Source organism: Neovison vison, chromosome 7 (genome assembly GCF_020171115.1).
Source record: "Neovison vison isolate M4711 chromosome 7, ASM_NN_V1, whole genome shotgun sequence".
Classification (NCBI taxonomy): Eukaryota; Metazoa; Chordata; class Mammalia; order Carnivora; family Mustelidae; genus Neogale; species Neogale vison.
In genome coordinates, this window is record NC_058097.1 from 143,488,378 (window position 1) to 143,510,648 (window position 22,271).

At 36.1% G+C, this 22,271-nt stretch overlaps 1 pseudogene; it reads left to right on the forward strand.

Moving 5' to 3' along the window:
- Positions 1–20,631: 20,631 nt before the first annotated feature.
- LOC122914809 lies at positions 20,632–20,732 on the forward strand (annotated as a pseudogene).
- Positions 20,733–22,271: the final 1,539 nt, after the last annotated feature.

The window sequence follows — 22,271 nt, forward strand, 5'->3', positions numbered from 1 at the left end:
TAAAATCTTGGGAGGGGGGAGACTTACCCTCCAGTATGTTTCATCCTTGGCGGTCTTGAGGATGAAGATTCCCCCAGCTTTGATATTGACCACTGGGCACCACCCATCTGATGACTCTGTTAAGTAAGAAGGGAAGGAACTAATAGAACACTGGGGCAAAGCTTTTCTGTCCGCAGTCTTGCAGGCAGGATCCCTATGGAGGGGAGGTGGCAGATATTGTTGCTCTTAAAATGATAAGAGTACAATATCTCTTCTAAGGAGTAAAACTTGTCTAGTCATTAATGACATAGCACATTCCAAAAGAAAATGCATATCTTTATGGAGTATTGTAGTTGATCCTCAAGTAATTGTGTGTCCCAGTTAATATATGAATGAAGGGACAGAGATTTAGAGACTTTATGGGACCTACACGCTATCACATGTGTAGGATATGAAAGGGATGTGGAATCACATAGTAAACAGAACATGAACTTGGAGTCACACGATTCATGTGCGTATCCTGACTCTCACTTATCACTCATGAGACATAGGCCATAATACAATCACCTGAGATTCAATTTTTGACTTAAAAAAGGGTAATATATATTCTTTTTAATATTGCAAAGTTAAGTGATAAGAGACATTTAAAATGGCCTTATTGGACCTGGCACAAATCATATAGTTGTTATTTTGTTGTTGTAGTTATTTTTGTTATAATTTTATAATTGTTATTTTGATGGTGACAAGGAAGATGATGATGCTTACTTACCCAAAATTTGAATCCAGGACTTTTGAATATAATATTCTCATTAGACTTACTTCTTCTGCCTCCCACAGCATCTTTCTCTCAAGGCAAAAGAGGTTAAATTCAATTTTTATCTACTTTTAAATATAATCAAAGTCTACATGTTCATACCAATTACATTTGGATTGGCAACACTATCAAGCAGTCTTACTTTAGTGTTTATGCATGTAAAGAAAGACTGAGCTAACTAGCTGCATTGCATAGAAAAATAAAACCAAAATGGTTTTCCATTATTGCAGGGTAAGCAGAGAAAGCCCCATTAGCAACAACACTCAGGCAGGCCTAACACATCAGAGTGTGTAATTGAAAGAGCTGCTAATACAGAAACCAAGAAGGTCTGCTAAGCACAAAGCAAAACTCACACTGAAAGGTTCAGAAAGGTGTGTGTAGATCTTTAGAGCCATAGCAAGGAACTTAACTTCATTGGTAAGGAAAGGATGGATGAATGCAGCTCTGGCAAATCTATTTTCTTTTAGGGGTTTTAACTGATTATGCATTGCTAAGACCTTTGTTCCAAACAAAATTAGAAGTCAAGTCAGTGATACTCTAAGCAGCTCACACTAATAATTACCTCTCTTACAGAAATGACTTTTTAGTGCCAGAACTTTCACTTTCCATTTGCTCATTAGAGGTTTCAAAAGGTTATGTGTGTTATTTCACTTTTCAGAAGTTGAAATGGTACCAAGCTGTTTAAATGTTTGTATAATTGAGGCTCCCATTCATGAAATATTTAATCAGCATCCACAGTAATAATAATAGCTCCCATTTGTTGAACACCAGAAAACATCAGGGTAAAAGGGGATACTGTGTACATATTTCCTCTAATCCTTAGAGTGACCCTTTTAGGTACTATGATCCTTATTTTGTGGATAAGGAAACTGAGCCTTGGTGTTAATCAACTTGCTCATGAATAGCAAAGGTAGTCAAGCCTATCTCTCTAATCCTAAACCTTGTGTTCTTATACTCCAGCACACTATCTATAGACATGTAATGCCATCAATAGAGTAAAAGCAAATGCAGTTATATAGTTCTATGACATGAAGAAACTTCTTTAACTTCCACTTTTCCTCCCTCAAAAAGAAGCTTTGTATCCCTTCAAATTCTTGTCCCACTGCTTGCTTGTCAGCTAGAGGAACCCAGGCACCCTTCTTTCCTAGAGTATGAGTACTACAATCACTATTCTGGAGGACTGTCTTGGGAACGATCAGCATGTGTTTATCATGTGTGTGTCTGTTCACTCATCCCTCTAAATAGATTTCAGTGAATGCCTGGGAACAGTACTCTGTGCTAGGCACATCTTGAATGATTAATACATGCTTTTTCCTTTGTACTTTAATCTCAGAAAGTCATTGTGGATTTATATGAATTTTGTAATGTCATAAAAGTTATGTTACTCAGTTTGGTGCTAAAGTCCCCAAATCCAAGATCAGGGAAAGAAGGGATTTTGACAAACAAACTTAGGTGAAGGACAGAATAGTTTTTTGAGAATTCTCCCTTTACCAAGAAAAGCGCTATTCACTTTGATTTGTGAATATGGATATTTCATAATACTGGGGGCGGAAAGGAATCCATGTGAGAAAAAGGATGTAAGCATTGTTCCACTAAGCTGAAAACTGAACCATATTTTTGTAACGGTAATTTGTGGTTAAGAGCAGCCACAAATTAAGGCATTTTGAACATTTTTACTGGCTTAGTTTTGAGATAAAAAATGTTTGTCTAATGAATATTCAGCCAATATGTCTGGCATGGTGTTGTATCTTAAATGTTTAAAGTCACATTAGTCACTAATTTATGAATACACTACAGCATTTCTCTTCTGGCCATTTAAGCACAGTTGAAAGCTACAGATGAGGAATTCAAAACTGTGGTATGCTGAATATAGAACAAAATGTTCTCTTTTACTTGGATCCTTGAAAGTCAGATCTCTAAACGGGATAAGTTTTAAGGAAAGGAAATCTTCACTCGGTGTCCTAAAGCTAGATGGGATATTTAAAATCATCTGTCCCAACACCTCACTTCAGAAATCTGGGACCACAGAAGGCAAATGGCTTATCCATTCCTACAGCAACAAATTACCCCAAACTGGCTTTTTTTGTGTGTGTGTGTGACAAGTGTGCACAAACTGAAACGCACAATTACGTCAATAAAGTAGGTGAGTGGAGGAATGAAAGGGGGTTGCCCTGGACCTGTACCACCTCCCACATTGTCAAGTGGCTCCATGGAGAAGGAGGGTAAACTGATATATTATTGATGCCTGGGCTCTTTCCATTGTTCCACACTTCCAGACTGCCTCTTTACATAGAAAATGTCCATATCCCAGTTGCTTTATTTTAGATACAAATACGGTTCTTCATTCAACTCTGTATGTTCACTTTTTACTCTGTTAAACATCCTTGAAAAGTTCTTGTATTCTTAAGAGCTATGTGACTGAGGCTCAACGACTGTTTCTTAGTGCTGCTCTTAGAGTTTTTGTAAGAGATGACACATGGCACTGGCTCTCGTACATTGTAGTCTTGTCTTCATGTTAGACTAGAACTGCGGCTGGGAATCTTTCCCATCTTCTGGAGGTGACTTGTACCACAGCAAACTTGAGTTGTGAAAATGCCTGATGTTACTCAAATGTGTGCTAGGGGACATTAGCACATGGTAGATAGAATCTTCTCAGATACTACCAATCCCTAGACCTAGGAAAGCTCCAACTCTCCCCCCAAACATCCATTTATCTTAGGAGCTCTTTATCCTCCCACATTTTTTGGGCATTTAAAGTTGTCTATATTTTGCTCAGCATCAATCCACACAAAACTTGAAGTACTCACTGATTTCCACAAGGATTTTTACATGCTGAACACCACATAAGCTTAGTAGAGTCTCCAAAGTTTAGAGAGGAAACACATTCCTTCATCCAAAGTTTCTGCTTCTTGCTGGCTCCCTCCTTCTCTACCCTGTTCATTCCTATTTTCTCCTTCACCGTGCTGAGCTCCAGGTTCTCTTCTCATCTAGCATGCAGAGCAATTATGTTCTCTTCTGTTCTTTGTCTTAACCAAAATCCAGGAAAGTGTTCAGGAATTTCAACAAAAGCAGGGTTGGGGGGGAAGTCATCCAGTCAGTACTGCTGACCCTTCTTAAATTGAGTGGTGATGTCTGGGTATCCATATGAAAAACAAGTAGCCTAGCACTTCTCTCCTTACTTTTAATCTCATAAGGTATTTTGTTTGGTGAAGGGTAGCCCCCCCTAGGGAGAACTCTCTGGTCATCCTCTGGGGAGGAAGAAAGAAGTGGAGAATATCTGATACTGTTCTTGTCTCACAGAAATCAGGGGTGAAAATACTGAGACCAAAAGGAGAAAATGGGCATCTATCCATCCTTCATTTTCTTTGAGCAAAACGGTACAGTCAGGAGGCAATAGACTCCAGAAATTCCCAAGTTCATAAATGGAACTTCTGAAGTTGTGCCTATAAAGCTTCATTCAATGATTCAGAAATCTCTACATCTAAAATCAAATGACAAAAATTTATCTCAAGAGTGTTAGCTTTTGCCTGAAGTATCACACTCTGAACATCTCTAAGGTTGCCCCACATCCATGAGTCTGGATGCACTGCAGCCCTGGCTCAGTTTTACAAGTGCTTATGAACAGTCCTCCCATCCTTGTCCTTTTGTTGAAACCCACATTAGACCCAATCTGAATAATCAGTCCCCTCATTTTCCTTGCCACATTCCTTTTTCTTAGCCATTTTTGGGTCTGTCCGATCTTTCCTTCTGATGGCAAAAGAAGAAAGTAAGTGAGCCCATAGGAGAAGAGAATGTTGCCTCTATGTCTGTTCTCTGTTCTCTGTGCTGCCTCTACTTTCTAGTACTGTGTGCCGTCTCTAGTCCCTAAAAGGCTTGATAGTCACCCTCACTGCCAGGGACCATACTTTCACAGTGGAACATGGTGCCTTCCTCAAAGGAGAGCAAGGAGGGGAAGATGCCTGACTATTAGAGCTCAGCTATGAAATATGTTCTCAATCAATCAGTCATTGTCAGAATGTGCAGATGATTAGCATCAAGGATATGTATTTATCAGCAGGGAATAAATACAGGAGCATCAGATATAGGCTCTTAAATAAAAGTGCCTTCTCCACAAGTAGCTCCATTTCAAGTCTTGGATTCAGAGAAATATTTGAAATCTTGCTTCAGCAACGTCTGCATTGGCCTGGCTAAGCTATCTTTCAGGAAGTCAAGGCTTGGTGTTGGTTCCCGGGAGTCTGATTTAGGTATCCCTTGAGGTTAGAAACAGGAATTGCAGTTAATGTGGGAGAATACAACTAAATACACACAAAATAAGAAATTTAATTTATATCACTATTTCCAAAGGGATGAGTTATGAAATGCATTGTATGGTCTCAGGGAAGAACAATTGGATGAAAGTTATAGGAGATGACCCACAGAGAGGGGAGTGTCAATTAATGAAAAAAATGATCAGACATGAGGGTCCTTGGGAATCATGTTAAAAAGTTTGGAAAACATCCAAGATCAATTGGGATTACTAAAGATTTTTAATCAAGGGATTTACATGGACAGATCATTTTAAAAAGACTAATCAGAAGAAGCATTTAGAATGGATTGCACTGTAGCAGGGAAATGGGGAATTGGTTGCAAGATTAGGAGGCCTTTGGAGTAACTGAAGCAACAGGAAGGGATGAAGGAATGGGCTATGGGTGAGTCAGGGGCTGGTGAGGAAAACTGACTCTATTTAGGGTGTTAAGTGGATGGGGTTGATGAAATGTGGCCTAAAAGAGAAGTGAAGGAAGACAGTGACTATCTGAGACTTCAGGCTTGGGAAATACATCAGTTTGTAACCAATCACACTACCAACAGGGATGTACCTGATCAAATACCCCAGTGCCTGTGCATCATTAGCCCCTACTCTTGGGAAGCCTGAGAGTCAGAGTAAAGGGTTGTGAATTTCAAGCTACTTGCCCATACTTAGAAATGCCATTCTTTCACCAAAGAGGCAAACTACTAATCAGCTCCCTCAAGTAAGTGCTTCCTTTGACTATGAAATAGAGAGTGTTAATTCCAGATCTGACCATGGAACATACTAGATAGGGCCCTGAGTTTGCTGTGAGTACCTACAAGTATTAGTAAAATTTCCCATCACAATTGGTGTGGTCACAGGGACATTCTTCCTCAAACCCCTTTCATTTTCACATCTTGGGTGCATGTTTTTATTTTTGCTTCTTCTTTGCCATCTTTTTAGGATTAATTCACATGGAGACCCCAGACCTTTTTCATTATACTAATGTGGTCAGAGCAGTAAAAAAATGTGAACTGAGTGTTTATTCAGGGGACAGTCTGGGTGCAGTTATGGTACATTTCTAAATAAATGGCATTGATATCTTTCCTTTTACTAAAGGAAATTACTCACATTCCACAGCAAGTCAAGACACTGAATAGTATGATTTCTCTAGATGGCTCAGTAGTTAACTGTCTGACTCCTGATTTCTGCTTAGGTCATGATCGCAGGTGCATAGGATCAAGACCCACATTAGCTCCATGCTCGGCAGGAAGTCTGAGATTCTTTCCTTCCCTCTCCTCTCTGTCAAGTATAGGAAATTGGGTAGTATATTTGTTCTTCCTTTGTTTAAAGGTTATTTATTTATTTTACAAAAAGAGACAGAGAGAAAGGAAAAACAAAACAGTCTCAAACGCTTTCATGGCTTAATTCCATCTTTTTTTTTTTCAAAGTTGCCTCTAGTCATTTATTTCAAGTTACCTAAATAAACTAAAATATACTCTTTCACAGTATACTACCCAATTTCCTATACTTGTTCTGTTTGTGCTCTTCTCTCTAGATTAGTCCTGTTCAATGGGATATTCTGTGATAAAGAACATATTTTATAAATGTGTTGCCAAATAGCCACAAGTTACATGTAGTTATTGATTGAAACTAGAAACCAGTCTAGTTCAAATAAAAAATTGATTTTTTATTTATTCGTATTTCAATTAATCTAAATGTAAGTATTTTTAAGTGACCAAGGCTATCATATCAAGCAGTTTAAGTATAGATTGCCTCTTTTCAGTCCCAGTCCTCCATGGCTCCATTCAAAGACACAATATCCCCTTTGAATTTGCATCGTCCTTTAAATGACCATATCCCAAAAAACTATATCCCAACATCAAGAAATAAGAAAGGGCACTGGGTCGCTCAGTCTGACTCTTGATTTCAGCTAGGTTTATGTTTTCAGGTTGTAAAATTGAGCCTTGTGATCAACTTCATGCTAAATGTGGAACTTGCTTGAGATTCTTGCTCTCTTGCTCTGCTCCTCCCCCTTCACACATACTCTTTCTCTCTTAAAAGAGGAAGAAGAAGAAGAAGAAGAAGAAGAAGAAGCAGTAGCTCTAATCACCAATCTAACCTTACACCTAAAGGAACCAGAACAAGAACAAAGCCCAAGTGAGTAGAAGGAAAGAAATAATAAAGATCAAAGCAGAAATAAATGACATAAACTAAAAAATATATAAAAATTTTATGAAACTAAGAGCTAGTTCTTTGAAAAGATAAACAAAATTGATAAACCCTTAGCCAGACTCATCAGGAAAAAAAACAAAAGACCCAAATAAATACAAAATCAGAAATGAGAGAGAAGCAACAATTGATACCACAGATATATATAAAATATATATACATATATATCTATAGATATATATGTATATATCTACTATGAAACATTATATGCCAATAAATTGGACAACCTAGAAGAAATGCAGTCTTCTAAAATTAAATCAAGAAGAAATAGAAAATCTGAAAAGACCAATTACTAGTAATCGAATTGAATGAGTGATCAAAAATCTATGAAAAAATAAGAATTCAGAACTAAATGGATTCAGAGGAGAAGTCTGTCAAACACTTAAAGAAGAGTTAATTCCTATTCTTCTCAACTATTAAAAAAATTAGAGAGGAAGGAGGCTTCCAGATTATGAGGCAGGCACTACCCTGATACCAAAGTCAAACAAGGACATTTAAAAAAAAAAAGGAAAGGAAAGGAAACTAAAGCCAATATCCCTGAGAACATAGAATAGACACAAAAATCCTTAATAAAATATTAGCATACCTCTTTCAGCAATATATTAAAAGTATCATTCATCATAATCAAGTAGGATTTATTTGGGGGATGCAAAGTTGTACAATATTTGCAAATCAACCAATGTAATACACCATGTCAATAAAACAGAGGATAAAATCATAGCCTCATCTCAATATATGCAGAAAAAAATATTTGATAAAGTTCAACGTGCATTCATGATAAAGACTCTCAATAAGGTGGGTTTAGAGGGAGACTACCTCAACATAATAAAGGCCATATATGTTAAACTCACAGCTAACATCTTACTCAATGATGAATAACAGTTTTTCTTCTAAGATCAGGAACAAGGAAAAGATGTTCATTCTTGCCACTTTTATTCAGCATATTACTGGCAGTCCTAGCCACAATAATAAGACAAGAAAAAGAAATTAGGAGCATCCAAATTAGTAAAGAAGAAGTAAAAATTTTACTATTCGAAGATGACATGGTGTTACATATTAGAAAACCTTAAAGACTCCACCAAAAATAAACTGCAAGAAACAAAAACCAGAAAAACCTTCTAATGAATGAATATATGAATGAATGAATAATAATATTTATTAAAAAAACACAATAATGAATGAATTCAGCAACATTGCAGGATACAAAATTACTACCCAGAAATTGATAGTGTTGCAGAAAAAGAAATTAAGAAAATAACTCCATTTGCAACTGCACCAAGAAGAATAAAATTAAAAAGTAGTAAAAGACCTGTACTCTGAAAACTATAAAGCAGCAATAAAAGAAATTGAGGTTGACACAAATGGAAAGATTCCATGCTCATGGATTGGAAGAATTAATATTGTTAAAAGGCCCATGATACCAAAAGAAATCTAGATTCATTGCAGTCCCTATCAAAATACTAAGAACATTTTTTTTCACAGAACTAGAACAAATAAAATTTTTGTAGAACCATGTAAGACCCCAAATAGCCAAAGCAATCTTGAGGAAAAAAAGCAAAGCTGGAGGTACCACAGTTCTAGATTTCAAGATACATTACAAGCTATAGTAATCAAAACAGTACCATATCTTTGGACAAAGACATATAGCTCAGTGGGACAAAATAAAGAGCCCAAAAATAAACCCACAAGAATACCAGTTCACCTATGACAAAGAAGGGAAGAGTATACAATGGCCAGCTAGCTACATGCAAAAAAAAAGAAAGAAAGAAAGAAAGAAACTGGACCACTGTCTTACACCATACACAAAAATAAACACAAATGGATTAAAGATCGAAACCATAACATTCCTAGAGTAGAACACAGATAGTAATTTCTCTGACATCAGCTATAGCAACATTTTTTTCTAAATACGTCTTCTATGTCAAGGGAAACAAAAGCAAAAGTAAACTATTGGGACTATATTAAAATATAGAGCTTTTACACAGCAAATAAAACCATCAACCAAACAAAAAGGAAGCCTACTGATTTGGAGAATATATTTGCAAATAATATATCTTGTAAGCAGTTAAGATACAAAGTATACAAAGAACTTCGGCAACTCAGTACCAAAAAGGCCCAAATAATCTGATTTAAAAATGAGCAGAGGACCTGAATAGACATTTTTCCAAAGAAGACATACAGATGGCCAACAGACACATGAAATAATGCTCTCAACATTTCTAATCATCAGAGAAGTGCATATAAAAATCATAATGAGATACCACCTTACACATATCAGAATAGCTAAAATAAAACATAAGAAATAGCAAGAGTTGGCACGGAGGTGGAGAAAAAGAAATGACTGTACACTCTTAGTGGGAATATAAATTGATATAGCCATTGTGGAAGCAGTATGGAGGTTTCTAAAAAAATTAAAAATAGAAATTACCATATAATCCAGTAATTCCATTGCTCGGTTATTTACCTAAAATAATGAAATCACTAATTGAAAAAAGTATGTATAACCTTATGCTTATTTCAGTATTATTTACAATACCCAAGATAGAAGCAACGTAAGTGACTGTCAATAGATTAATGATGAGGAGGAAAATGTGGCATATACACACACACACAGAGACTGACGGGCAGACAGACATTAAAAAGATGAAATCTTGCCATTAGGGACAGCACAGATGGATCTGGAGTGTATTATGCCAATTGAAATAAGTCAGACCAAGAAAGACAAATACCATATGATTTCACTCATATATGGAATCTTAAAAAAGCAAGCAAACAAGCAGGTAAACAAAAAGCAGAATCAAACCTATAGTACAAGAATAAGCATATTTGTTAGAGGGGAGGGTACGGGGGTGTACAAAATGGGTGAAGGGGAATAAGAGACACAGACTTCAAGTTACGGAATTAAAACAATAAATTTAAAAATGGCCATAACTCTTTAACTCTAAACTGCTTATGATATATACATTTCTACATTTAATCAGTTACATGGCTTATCTCTGAAGGTAGATTATAAAATCTTGGAGAGGAGGGACCCCATCATTTGTACTTCTATGCCCACTCAGTGCACAGTATGGGCCATTCCACAGTGTTTAAGCTAATAAATATTGCTGATGGACCATTTGAAGATTTATTGATTGATTGATAAACTAAATTAATAGGTTATTCTATGAATTAAGTTGAAAAATGTTTGACTCCTAACCTGCTTTTGCTGGATACCTCTCTTTTATCTGAGAAGACTGAGTCATCATTTAGTAGTCTTTCTTTTGTTCCCATTATTGTGATGCCCATATAATCTTCATATGGTTAATCTGTCACACTAAGAAGCTAAACTCCATTCCACATTTATAAGATAAATCAAAATTAATTATATCTAAAGAAGGAAAGGAAGGAAGGAAAGGTAAGGATAGTACAGGAGGGAGGGAGAAAGGAGAAGAAAGGAAGGAGAGAAGGAAGAATCAGTGGTATTAAATGTAATTTGTGGAATAAAAATCTTTTAAAATTTTTAAGTAATAGAAATCATGTGAGTACTAAAAGTTTTATCACCTGCCCAGAGCATATGCATACCCCAATACATACTAAAGGATGTACATCCAGCTTATAATTTTAGAGATATTTAATGTTCAAGAAAATTCTTTATACCTCTAATGATGAAGAACAGTTCACCTGCAAAAGATGCACTATAAAATAACCTTGATACTCAGAGTGTCTAGGTGAAAGGTTATAGGTTATTAAAAGCCAGAAAACTGCCATACTTCTTCCCAGTGAACCATTTTTTACTGTAAAACTCACTAATGTTCCTTCCCTGTAAACATGTATAAGCAATTTATAAAGCAACCTTTATTAATCCCTCCAACTAACACTGCCTTTGGAACATATTAATTATATAATAATTAATTTTTCACCTATTGATTTAAAAAATGAATGAGTAGAAAAATATACTTGTCTCATATACATTAACTAATATCTAGAATGTATTAAGAATTCCTGCTACAATTCAATATGAAAATGCATACAACTTAACAGAAAAAAGAGCAAAACCCTTGGACACTTCACAAACAGGATATACAAATGGCCGATAAGCAAATAAAATGGTTCTCAACATCATCATTCATTAAGGAAATGCAAATAAATACCATAATGAGATACCACTGCACATCCACAGGAATGACAACATTTGAAGATAAACAATACAAGGTACTAGAATTATCATGGTAAAGAATAAAATCCAATGACTGTCCCCATGGTGCCTAAATTATTCAGAAAAAAATCAGAAAATAGAAAGACACTAAAAATATTGTATGATCAGTTTTACGAAGGCAAAGCACGGAATGCTCTGAAAAGCAAAAAGTGACATGTTTCTTTGCTAGAGAACTGTATAGTAGACAGTTATAGACGGGTAGGCAGTTATCAAAGGAGGATCAAAGCAGAAAACTATAAACTACTTTTTCAAGAACGCCACCTTGGAATTCTCAGACCATTAAAATTTATGTGCAGTTTCTCTAGCATTATTCCAGTAAGAGAGCCCTTATAATTTTAGCCCTCTACCAGATTTTTTTTTTTTAACTCAGCTACCGTTGCAAAATGTGTTCAAGGAAATGAAATGGCAGAATAATTATAGCAGTCCCCATCATGGTAATTAGCTTGCATTCATGTCTCCCTGGTGCTTCCACCATGTATCTGGGTCTCCTTTGAATATCAACTTGTTTTATATTCTTATTAGAATCCTTATTGGTTCCAAGGGTTCTTATTGAACCCTGATGCCATTGAGGTAAAGAGGATTTTATCGAGAATGGAGAAATTTTTCTTTTATACTTTCAGAATTTTTAAACTAATTTCTTTAATTAGACCAAATTTCAATCCATTCCTTTTTGTTGAGGGAAAAAAAAATCTGTACTTACTGAGCAAATGTGCCTCAGGGTTTACAAAGGCTAGAGGCCTGGTGAATGTTGTCTTCAGTCCCAAAAATGCTTGGTCATGACATCTAGAAAGGAATGTGGAAGTCACTCATCTGACCATATGTATGATCATCCCTACACCTTCCCAAAGCTATTGGGTTGATCTCGTCTTTTCCCATCCAGACTGGTCACATGGGGCCTTCAAAGTAAAGCTGTCACATTGAAGACCTTTTATTCACTTTTATCACTTTTCTACAAGGTTCTGAAGGGAATTCTAAATTACTTAGTACTAGTTACATGTGCTAGTTCATTTAATTCCTACATCCACTTTAGGAAATGAAGATCTTACCCTTATTATGCAGATTAGAAAAAAGTGAAGCTCATGGGTTAAAATGCCTTACCCAAGATTACAAGAGCTAGCTCATGGTCGAGCTGTGATTTAAAACTGTCTTTTTCCAGACTAATATTCCTATTACTACATGCTGCTTATAGAGAGGCCATGCATTGAAAAGTGTCTGTCACTTTCTCCACAGTTATAAAGTCTCCTGAGATACCCTCCTCCAGAATGGGCTTAGAGGAATATGACACTTTATATACCAGTATATTATCTTTGGATTTGGGGGCACACCCATGTGAACACTATTTCTCAATGAACTTTGACTATAGATTATCATCCAGATTATATTGCTGGAATATTTAGACTTCCTTAAGAAAATACAAATATAAATATAAATAATAAATAAATATAAATGGACTGCAAATTTCTATCAGATTTGCAGAGGATATTTTGAGCATCACTTGATTCAGGCCATCTTAGGAAATTAAATATTACCTTTAAGCAATGACTTCCATACTGGGGGAAAGAAAAAACAACAGCAGACCTTTTCTTTTCAAACAAAATGCTATGCACAATCTCCATACTATTTTATTTTATTTTATTTTTAAGAATTTTTTTATTTGAGAGAGAGCGTGATCTAGAGAGAGAGAAGGAGCAGGGGGAGGGGCAAATGGAGAAGCAGATAACCCATTTAGCAGGGAGCCCAACGTGGAGCTCCATTCCAGCACTCCAGGATCATGACCTGAGCCAAAGACAGAGGCTTAACCCCTGAGCCACCCAGGCATCCCACAATCTCCATATTAAACAAAAAGGTGGAGCTGTGGGAGCAGGGTGCCCTCTCTGTCCCTGGCCATTCCTCACCCTCAGCCCTACCTCTTTCTAATATACTTTCTCTGAACCCTTAGGTCTCTATGAACTAGAGTTTGAAAATTACCTACTAAATTCAAGTATAACCTAAGTTAGAAAGCTGTAGAAGTATCTACTGATAATGTCACTCTCAGTATGGTTATTTAAAAATTCACTAATTTTAAGGATTTATTTTTGTCTGAATTTGTCAGTCATCACAGAAACAACAAACACCTTTTCCAACACTTCTGTCTCTCTCTCTGTCTGTTATTCCCCCGGCCCCTTTCTCTCTGCACTTGTGTGTGCATATTATGTGGGAAAGGAGATGCATTTAAACTTAGAATTCTGAGGCTTAGGATGATCAGTTCAGTTGCCCAAATCTTTAACTCTCATAATTGTCATATTTTAGATCTTAAATCATTATGCAAGGGGCATTCTCTTTTTCTTGCACTGTGTATTTCTCTGACGTAAAACTAAAACCCTTGACAATGTAACCCCCACAAAGTCAACTGACCTTCCTATATATAACCTCATTCTATTATCTTGAACATGCACTAATGTTTAATTAATGTCTACGTCCTCTCTTCTGGCTGAAATCCTAAGTCCTCCAGCTCATGACAAGACAGGAGTATTCACAAACAATACTCCCCATACCCAACAAGCTTTCTGTCTCCCCTTCTGTAAGTCCCACTGGATCTCTTTTATTTATTATTTTTTTTAAATTTCCTTTCCTTTCCTTTCCTTTCCTTTCCTTTCCTTCTTTCAAATTTCCTTCATTATGAATACTTTTTTAGTCCAATGATACTTTCTTTATAAGGCAGCATATAAAGAATGTAAAGAAACATATTTTTTCCTAGAAATAATCACTCACAACATGTAACTATTGAGTTATGTGGGGAAAGTATCTGCCTCTCTAGGCTTCAGTTTCCCTTCCTTGCTCAGATATTAATGGTATCTATCTTGCACCTAGACTGTCTTATCATGGCTTCAAGATGAGGGAATGGGTCTAGATGAAGAGTTCTAAATCTCATCTACAGTCACCCAAAGATATGCTAATGTATCCTGTAGAAACTTTGTGAAATCTCTGAATTTATATAGAAAGTTTATATTTTACACAGGTATATATACCTTAGTGGGGGAAGATCCAAAACACTTAACAATTTCCTTACAATAGCATGTATTGATATAGTCAGTGGACCCTAAGTAGTACATCAGGGTTACCTACAATGAAAAAATAAAGTTTTTTGTATCCCATTCCAGACTTATTCAAATCTTTGGGTGAAAATATGGAACAGAAATTTATAATTTAATACACTTCCCAGAAGATTCTGCCAAGTTTTCCCTGATTCATGGGCTAGTGAGTTGTGAACCACTGATCACAACTACTATGGTCAAAGCTAAAATGATCATTCTAGATCTGTATTCAGAGGCTGAAGTGACTGACATTATATATGTCTTTATAAATCTCAGGTGAGAGGATTTTTGATTCTTGATCACCCAGGTGAAAGAAAAAAAAAAGTGGAGAGGGGCTATAATCCTTGTCTATAAACCACCCCTTACTGCTCTATATCTTTATTCATGATCTTTGATTCAAGTATGTTAAATGTAATTAATGTTCAGTAAATATTTATTCAATAAATGAATGAATGAGTGACATGTGAAGAGAAACAAAATCCAAATTATATTAAGGCTGTGATTAAAATTAATAATCTGTCCTTTAAAAGACCCTTCTAAGGACAGATTTCCTATGCAGATGAATTAATAAACAGCATAAACATGTGTGGTTGCATCTGAGGTAATGAATGAATACTGGATATAAAATGTTGAGTAGCAATGATGAAAATCTTTAGTTGATCCCCCCAGCAAATAACTAATTACTCAGCTTGGTCAAGTTGTCCAATCTTGGCTTCAAAGACTGGTTGGTATTATCTCCTTTCCATATCAGAGGGAACAAATATTTTGGCATATTGTCATCACAAATATAATTTAATTATAATTAAATCACATACTTCTCTGAGATTATTCAGAAGGAATACAGTTTGCTGCCATATTCTTTTTCTCCCCCTGTGGAGTTAGTCTGTGCCATTGGTTAACGTAAATTATATTATCACAGAGAAAGAAAGTATTTATTCACTACTATATTATCTTGGGCAAATTATTTAGACAACTGAAAACTCAGTTTCCTCATATGCAAAGTAAGAATATTTTATTTTCCTTTACTTGTTCAGAAGATAATGTATATAAATCAACCAAGCTCAGTTCCTGGAATAGGAATATTTATCATTTATTATTGTAAATAAATATATTATAAGTGATGTATTATTTCTATAAATGAATTAAATGTACATTTCCTAAGATTAGTGTTTACGGGGGTGCCAGGGTGGCTCAGTCATTAAGCGTATTCTTTTGGCTCAGGTCATGATTCCAGGGTCCTGGGATCGAGCCCTGCATCAGGCTTCCTGTTCAGTGGGGGAGCCTGCTTCTCCCTCTCCCACTGCCCCTGTTTGTGTTCCCTCTCTAGATGTCTCTCTCTCTGTCAAATAAATAATTCTCTCTTTGTCAAATAAATAAATAAAATCTTTTTAAAAAATTAGAGTTTATAGAAATAAGCATTTGTACCTACTTTTGTCCTCATTGTAGATTTATGACAAGAGCAGTAGATGTCCTGATCCACCTATTTTATGCTAATGAACCATGGATGATAACAGTTAATTGACTTTCTCAAGTGATTTTTGCATTCAAACGATAAGCAACAGAGCATGACCTTTAACCCAGACCTACCCAGAATATTCAATGTTCCTTGTTTTACTGTACTATAGGCTAGGGGACTGCGTATCTGCCTGCAAACAAAACTGAAAATAATATCATACAATAGTTGTTACAGAAACAGTTGGGAACAGCACAGAGCCATGCTGAAATGAAGAGGAAGAGGCAGATGAAGTGATTATTTACATGAAGGTGGCAGTGTGGCCATTCCATCTGTGTACAGAGAGGGCACAAAAATACAAAAGTATTTGTCATGCTGCCAGACAGACCTGTGTTCAAGTCCAACTTTACACTATTTACTCTCTGATCTTGAACAAATCTCTTTCTCAGGTTTAGTGTCTTTTATCAAATGCAAAATGGGGATAATAGTACCTACTTGATGGGTTTATTGTAGAGTTTAAATTAGGCAATATCTGAAGAATAAATTAGGGGACCACTGTTAGCTATCTTTCTCATTACTATTTTAGTGAGTTGTTTACTTCTTAAAAGAAGCAAACTTGGGGTGCCTGGGTGGCTCAGTGGGTTAAAGCCTCTGCCTTCACTCAGGTCGTGATCTCAGGGTCCTGGGATCGAGCCCCGCATCAGACTCTCTGCTCGTGGGGAGCCTGCTTCCCCCTCTCTCTCTGCTTGCCTGTCTGCCTGCTTATGATCTCTCTCTCTCTCTGTCAAATAAATAAATAAAATCTTAAAAAAAAAAAAAACTTGAGTTTGAGGTCACACTTTACCTTTTCACAGCTTTGTGATTTGGGATAATTATTTTATTTTTAATTTGCTTTTTGAGAAAAAATATCAACAATAAGAACAAAAGCAACCATAGTAATGCCTGCCCTAACTACATGAAAAAAAAATGATAAATAGAATACAAGTTAATGGATGTAAAATTGCTTTTGAAAAGATAAATCATTGTACACAGTAAAGTAATTATAAAATATGTCTTAGCATAGAAATATTTTACATTTTTTTTTCAATTGTTCGTGGCTCTGGGCTGCTAAGTCTGTGTATAAACAGACTTGTGTTAAATGGTAACCTCTTGCCTTTCACATAGATCCATGCAACATATAAATGAAAGTGCCCTTTGGACAAACAATTTCCTTATCAAGCCTGAACACACCAGGCCACCAAAATGGGAGCACAAATCACCTGCACTGGGAAAAGCTGTGCTAATTATTTTCAGTAATACTTATAGTTTCTTTATGATTGCAAAAAATAATACATGTTCAGTGTAGAAAATTAGGGGGAAATATAGTAAAAATCACTTCACCCCCAGAATCTAGAGAATACCTGTTTTGTGCTAAATCTCCCGAGTCATTGTGAGAATGCTCAGGCTCAGAAAGTTTACACGATTTTCCTTCATTCTCAAGGTCAAAAGCTCAACAGTAGAGCTGTTTCTCCATGGAGTACAGCATTTTGCAGTGTGTATATCATGTGCCCCAAGTAATCCCAGATGTAAAACATTTGGGGCTTTCGACAGCTCTGCAGTCATTGAGAGAAATCCTTTTACCTTCATGGAACAAGAGTTCTATCTAGACCGTTTGACTGCAATCACTCCATCCCCTCAACTGGGTCATCTTCTAGATTTTATCCATCATGGTGGACCAAATATAGAAATAATGAAAACATTATGGCTAGATTCAGAATTTGAGAGTCATGTCTGGGGAATATCTATTTCTGCTTATTCAGCTAGCAAATGTGCTGATATTCAGCTAACCTATTTGTTTCTAGACTTAGTTCTAACTGTGTAAACTTGGGCACATCCCAGAAAAGGGCCTTGACTTGAACAGCTATAAAATGGACATATAATAAATAAATCCTCCAACATTCTGGGATGTTTTTGACCACAGAAGTGACATAACAGCAACTGCAATACTTTAACCAATGTCTGAATATAGGATAGATGCAAGCCTCACCCGTATCCTCAAAGGCACTCTCAAGGTTTTGCTCTACCAAACCAGGTAATGCCCCGATGATGTCACAATTTGTTCCCAAGATTCATTTTAAGACAGGCCAGCTGCTGGTAGACGTTTAATATGCTTTCTGTAAGTTCCTTCTTAAAGAATGGAAATTATTTCTAGATTCTTCTCAGAAGACGTTTATCTCAGGCCCTTTTGACCAGGATTGAATCACATACTATTCCAAAAACAATTGCTGGCATAGCAAATAGTTGTCTTAGGGTAATACATACTTGGTTTTAAAACGTTATGTAATTTTTGTGGCTTTTGTTTTTGTTTTTTTTTGGGGGGGGGTGATGTTGTTTTTTGTTTTTTTAACAGATTTTGCTTAAGAATTTCTTCCAAACCCAGTCACCGTAAAGATAATCAGGTATTTTCATGAACCTTATGTTACTTTGAATCCATTTGAAATTTGTTGTCATGTATAGTTTAAGAAATGGTTCCAACTTCATTTTTCCCAATGTATTTTACTAAACAATCAGTTATTGACTCACTCATGTGTGAAGTCTGTTCTTGCCTTTGTGTGAGCCCGAGGATGATAGTTCATCCATAGCTAATCCATCACTTCTAAGCCTCAAGATGCTCAGATCTTCCTCAGCCACGTGTAATTTCCTTCCAGGCATGTTTGTTTGTTTGTTTAATCAAAACTCAGCTGAAGACTCTGGGAGACCCTCTGCAGATCCATGGTGCTCTCTCTGGGCAGCCCTTGCCTCTCAAGGAGTGTGTACTAAAAATTCTAGCCACTTTGGCACCCCAGAATTCCAGCTTTGGCTCCTCTGCCCAGGTTCTACCTGACTTCTTGTTCTCAGTGCTGTGGTCTGAAGTTCTCTCCAGACAGAATGTGGAGTCAACCACAAGTTGCCGCAAGTCTGAGCAGCAGGAAAACCTGGGCCTTTGTACTGATCTGTCACATAAAAAATCTAGTCCAGTGCTCACTTTCATATTACTAAAATTAGAACAATGCAGAGAAGGGCTCACTTTGCTTTTCAACCTCCAGAGCTGTTGGTCCTGTACTGCTTGATGAAGACCCTGGTTTCATATTTTGTTTCTCTTTTTTCAGTTGTTTGAGACAGGAGAATAAGTCCAATTCCTTTTATTCTAACATGTTTAGAAGCAGAAATGTTCTATTATATTTCCTAATACACAGTAAGGTGAATCTCCAACTATGTTCTTATTTTTTCTATATATTCTTAGCTTTTGCTATACTTTTTAGACATTTTACACAGTCCTCCCAAAACCCCACTGGAATTTTGAGCAAAATTACATCTAGCTAATAGAAAATTGGGTGGGGGGAGGTGACATGACTTCTTCACAAAGTTAAATAGTTATATCCATTCATATACTGAGAGTATTTATATATTTAGGTCTACTTTTAATTAATTTATTATAATTTTATGTCTTTTTTAATCTTCTTAAAGTGATTGTCTAGTCTTTATTAGTTTAATTCCTAGATGCTTTAGACTATTTTTGGTAATGTTATAAGTGATCTCATTTTCTTTTGCATTTCATGGTTGGTTATTAATATAGAGGGATACTTTTGATTGCGTATACTGACTACAGAGACACAAATTTTGTTTACATTCTCTAATTAGTTCCAGTAATTGCTGATTTTTATGCTGATTATTTTGATAGCCTACATACATTATGCTATCTCATAATATACTTTTTATTCTTCCTTTTCACTCTTTAAATTTCTTATTTCTTTTGCTTTTATTAATCCACCATGCCCTGTTGAGTGTCAGTGAACTATATTAGTGATGGAAATGTATCATGTCTCTAACCTTAAAGAGAATGACCTACATTTTCATATTTAACTATGATATTTTCTGGTTTTTATGAGTAAGAAGCTATTAGTAAGTAAAGGAAATTCCCTACTCAGTATTTCTAGAAATGTTTTATATTTAATCAGACAAAAATATTTAATATTATCAAATTTTTCTAGATCTATTGAGATGCAATGAACTGTATCACTGAATTTTTCTGACATTGAGCTATTCTTACTGAGCATTGTTTATGGATACCATGTGTGTGTGTATGTGTGTGTATGGTATACTTTAGAAGACCAAAATTATTTTATTTTTATTTTCATCAAAAGGGGAGATAAGCTGTCATAGTAGCATGGGTCTAATCTTCTATCACTCAAATTTTAGGCTCAACTCCAGAACCAGTAAACACATATATATTTGAAAGAGTAATTTATGATCTTTGGACTTCTTGTGTGAACATTAAGATAGGGATAAGAGTCAGGAATAAAACTCTGTTGTGTCTTGACTTGAAAACTCTTCAGGAACTTATGTAAGATCTTTGTTTCCCAGTGAATTCCATCCTTCCATCCTTGCTTCTTTCCTTTAACTGCATCTTGAATTAAGCTTTTGGGTTCTTACATGCCTCCAGGTATTTGCATATACTGTACCTTCTATGTAGCATAACCGTCTTGTTTCAGTTAGACTTGTTTGATTAATAACTGTTGCTGCCTCTTGCTATATTTCCTGAGCAGCAGGAAAACCTGGGCCATTGTACTGATCTGTCATAAAAAATCTAGTCCAGTGCTCACTTTCATATTACTAAAATTAGAACAATGCAGAGAAGATTAGCATGGCTCCTGGGGAAGGATGGCAAGCAGATTTGTGAAATGTTCTGTATTTCTCTATATTATATATTAAAAGTTGCCACGAGCCTAGATCTTAAATGTTCTCATCACGAAAAAGAGATCCTAATTATGTGATAGGATAGATGTATTAGGTAACACTACAGTGGTAATTTTATTTCAATATATAAATTTAACAAATCAACACATTGTGTACAATAAATTTATCCAACATTATATATAAATTATGTTTTATTATTTCTTTAGTTAAAAATATCTACTCCAGTTGATTTCTTCACCACTTTGTTACTCTACTTAAGATTCAAAATCCCTAGAGAAAGATTGCAGTTGTTTTGCTTATATTCTCTACCATCCATTGATGCAGTCAGAACAAATATTTTCTAAAAGAAAATATTTCCTGTTAGAAGATGGAATGGGTCTGGCAATACCCCAAATAAGAACTGTTCACTGTATTTCCACACATCGTTGTTCAGTTAACCCCTATTTGTTAATCACATTCTTGTTCTGGAGTTATAGCTTCATGTAGAAAGTATTAAGGGTCCTGTTTCCATTTTCCCATTACTTCTCATTTATTCACTGTGCCAGCACATACACATCACAGTATTGTGATAGTGTGTGATAGTATGTGATAGTCCAGTTATCTCCACAAAGGGTTAGATACTTGATAGCAGAAACCCTAGCCTAACTTCTAACCCTAGCTGTGTCTTCCTAGATTTTAGCACATAGTACTTGCCACATGGTGGGTGCCTAGTTATTGTTTTGGGGAAGGAAAGAAGGTAGTAGGGGAGGGAGGAAGGGAGAGAGGAAGGAAGGAAGGAAGGAAATGGAAAAAGAAAAGTGATGAAAAAAGGAATCTAGAGCAGAACAAATGACAATTCAGCATGATGTGCTAACCATCCAAAGAACTAGGCTGCCCTCAAGGTGATGAATTCCTAATCATGGAAGGCCCCTAGTTACCAGTCAGTTGACCATGTGACCCACAGGCTATGGAAGGAATCGAAGCTCAGAAAAAGAAAGTGAATCTGATGACTTCTAAGGTCCCTTTCAACAACAAAAGTCTGTGATTCCCTGTTACAAAATCCTAAATGATGAGGACTTGGTAGGTTGCTGGGGCAGGGGGTAGGGAGGGTGGGGATGGAGGGGGTCTGTGTGGAACTCAGTGGGACAAATCGAAGGGAATAGCCCAATCTATCCATAGGGGAAATCTGGTTAACATGTGTGTATTCCTGCTTTTCTCAGCCCTCCCTGATTTGGTAAATACCTGTGAAGAAACAATGGTTGTCTTCCTATGGTTGCCTTCAGAGCAGTTTGGCTCTCACTTTTATCTTTTAATAAATACACTGAAGACATTAGGAAGCTACTGGAATATGATAGCCTTGTGATTTTTTTTATCTATACCTCAAGCCTTAAAAAAATAAGAGAATATGTGTATCTAACTCAAAGTTTCTCAGACCTCTTGCGATCTTAGTTTTCAACATCAGCAAACCTTTGATATTTGGGTTTGTTTTGCCATTGGCAAAAATACTGCTTCTATTGCTAAGGGTTGCTGGGAATTTCAGATGGCCTTTTTGAAAGTGA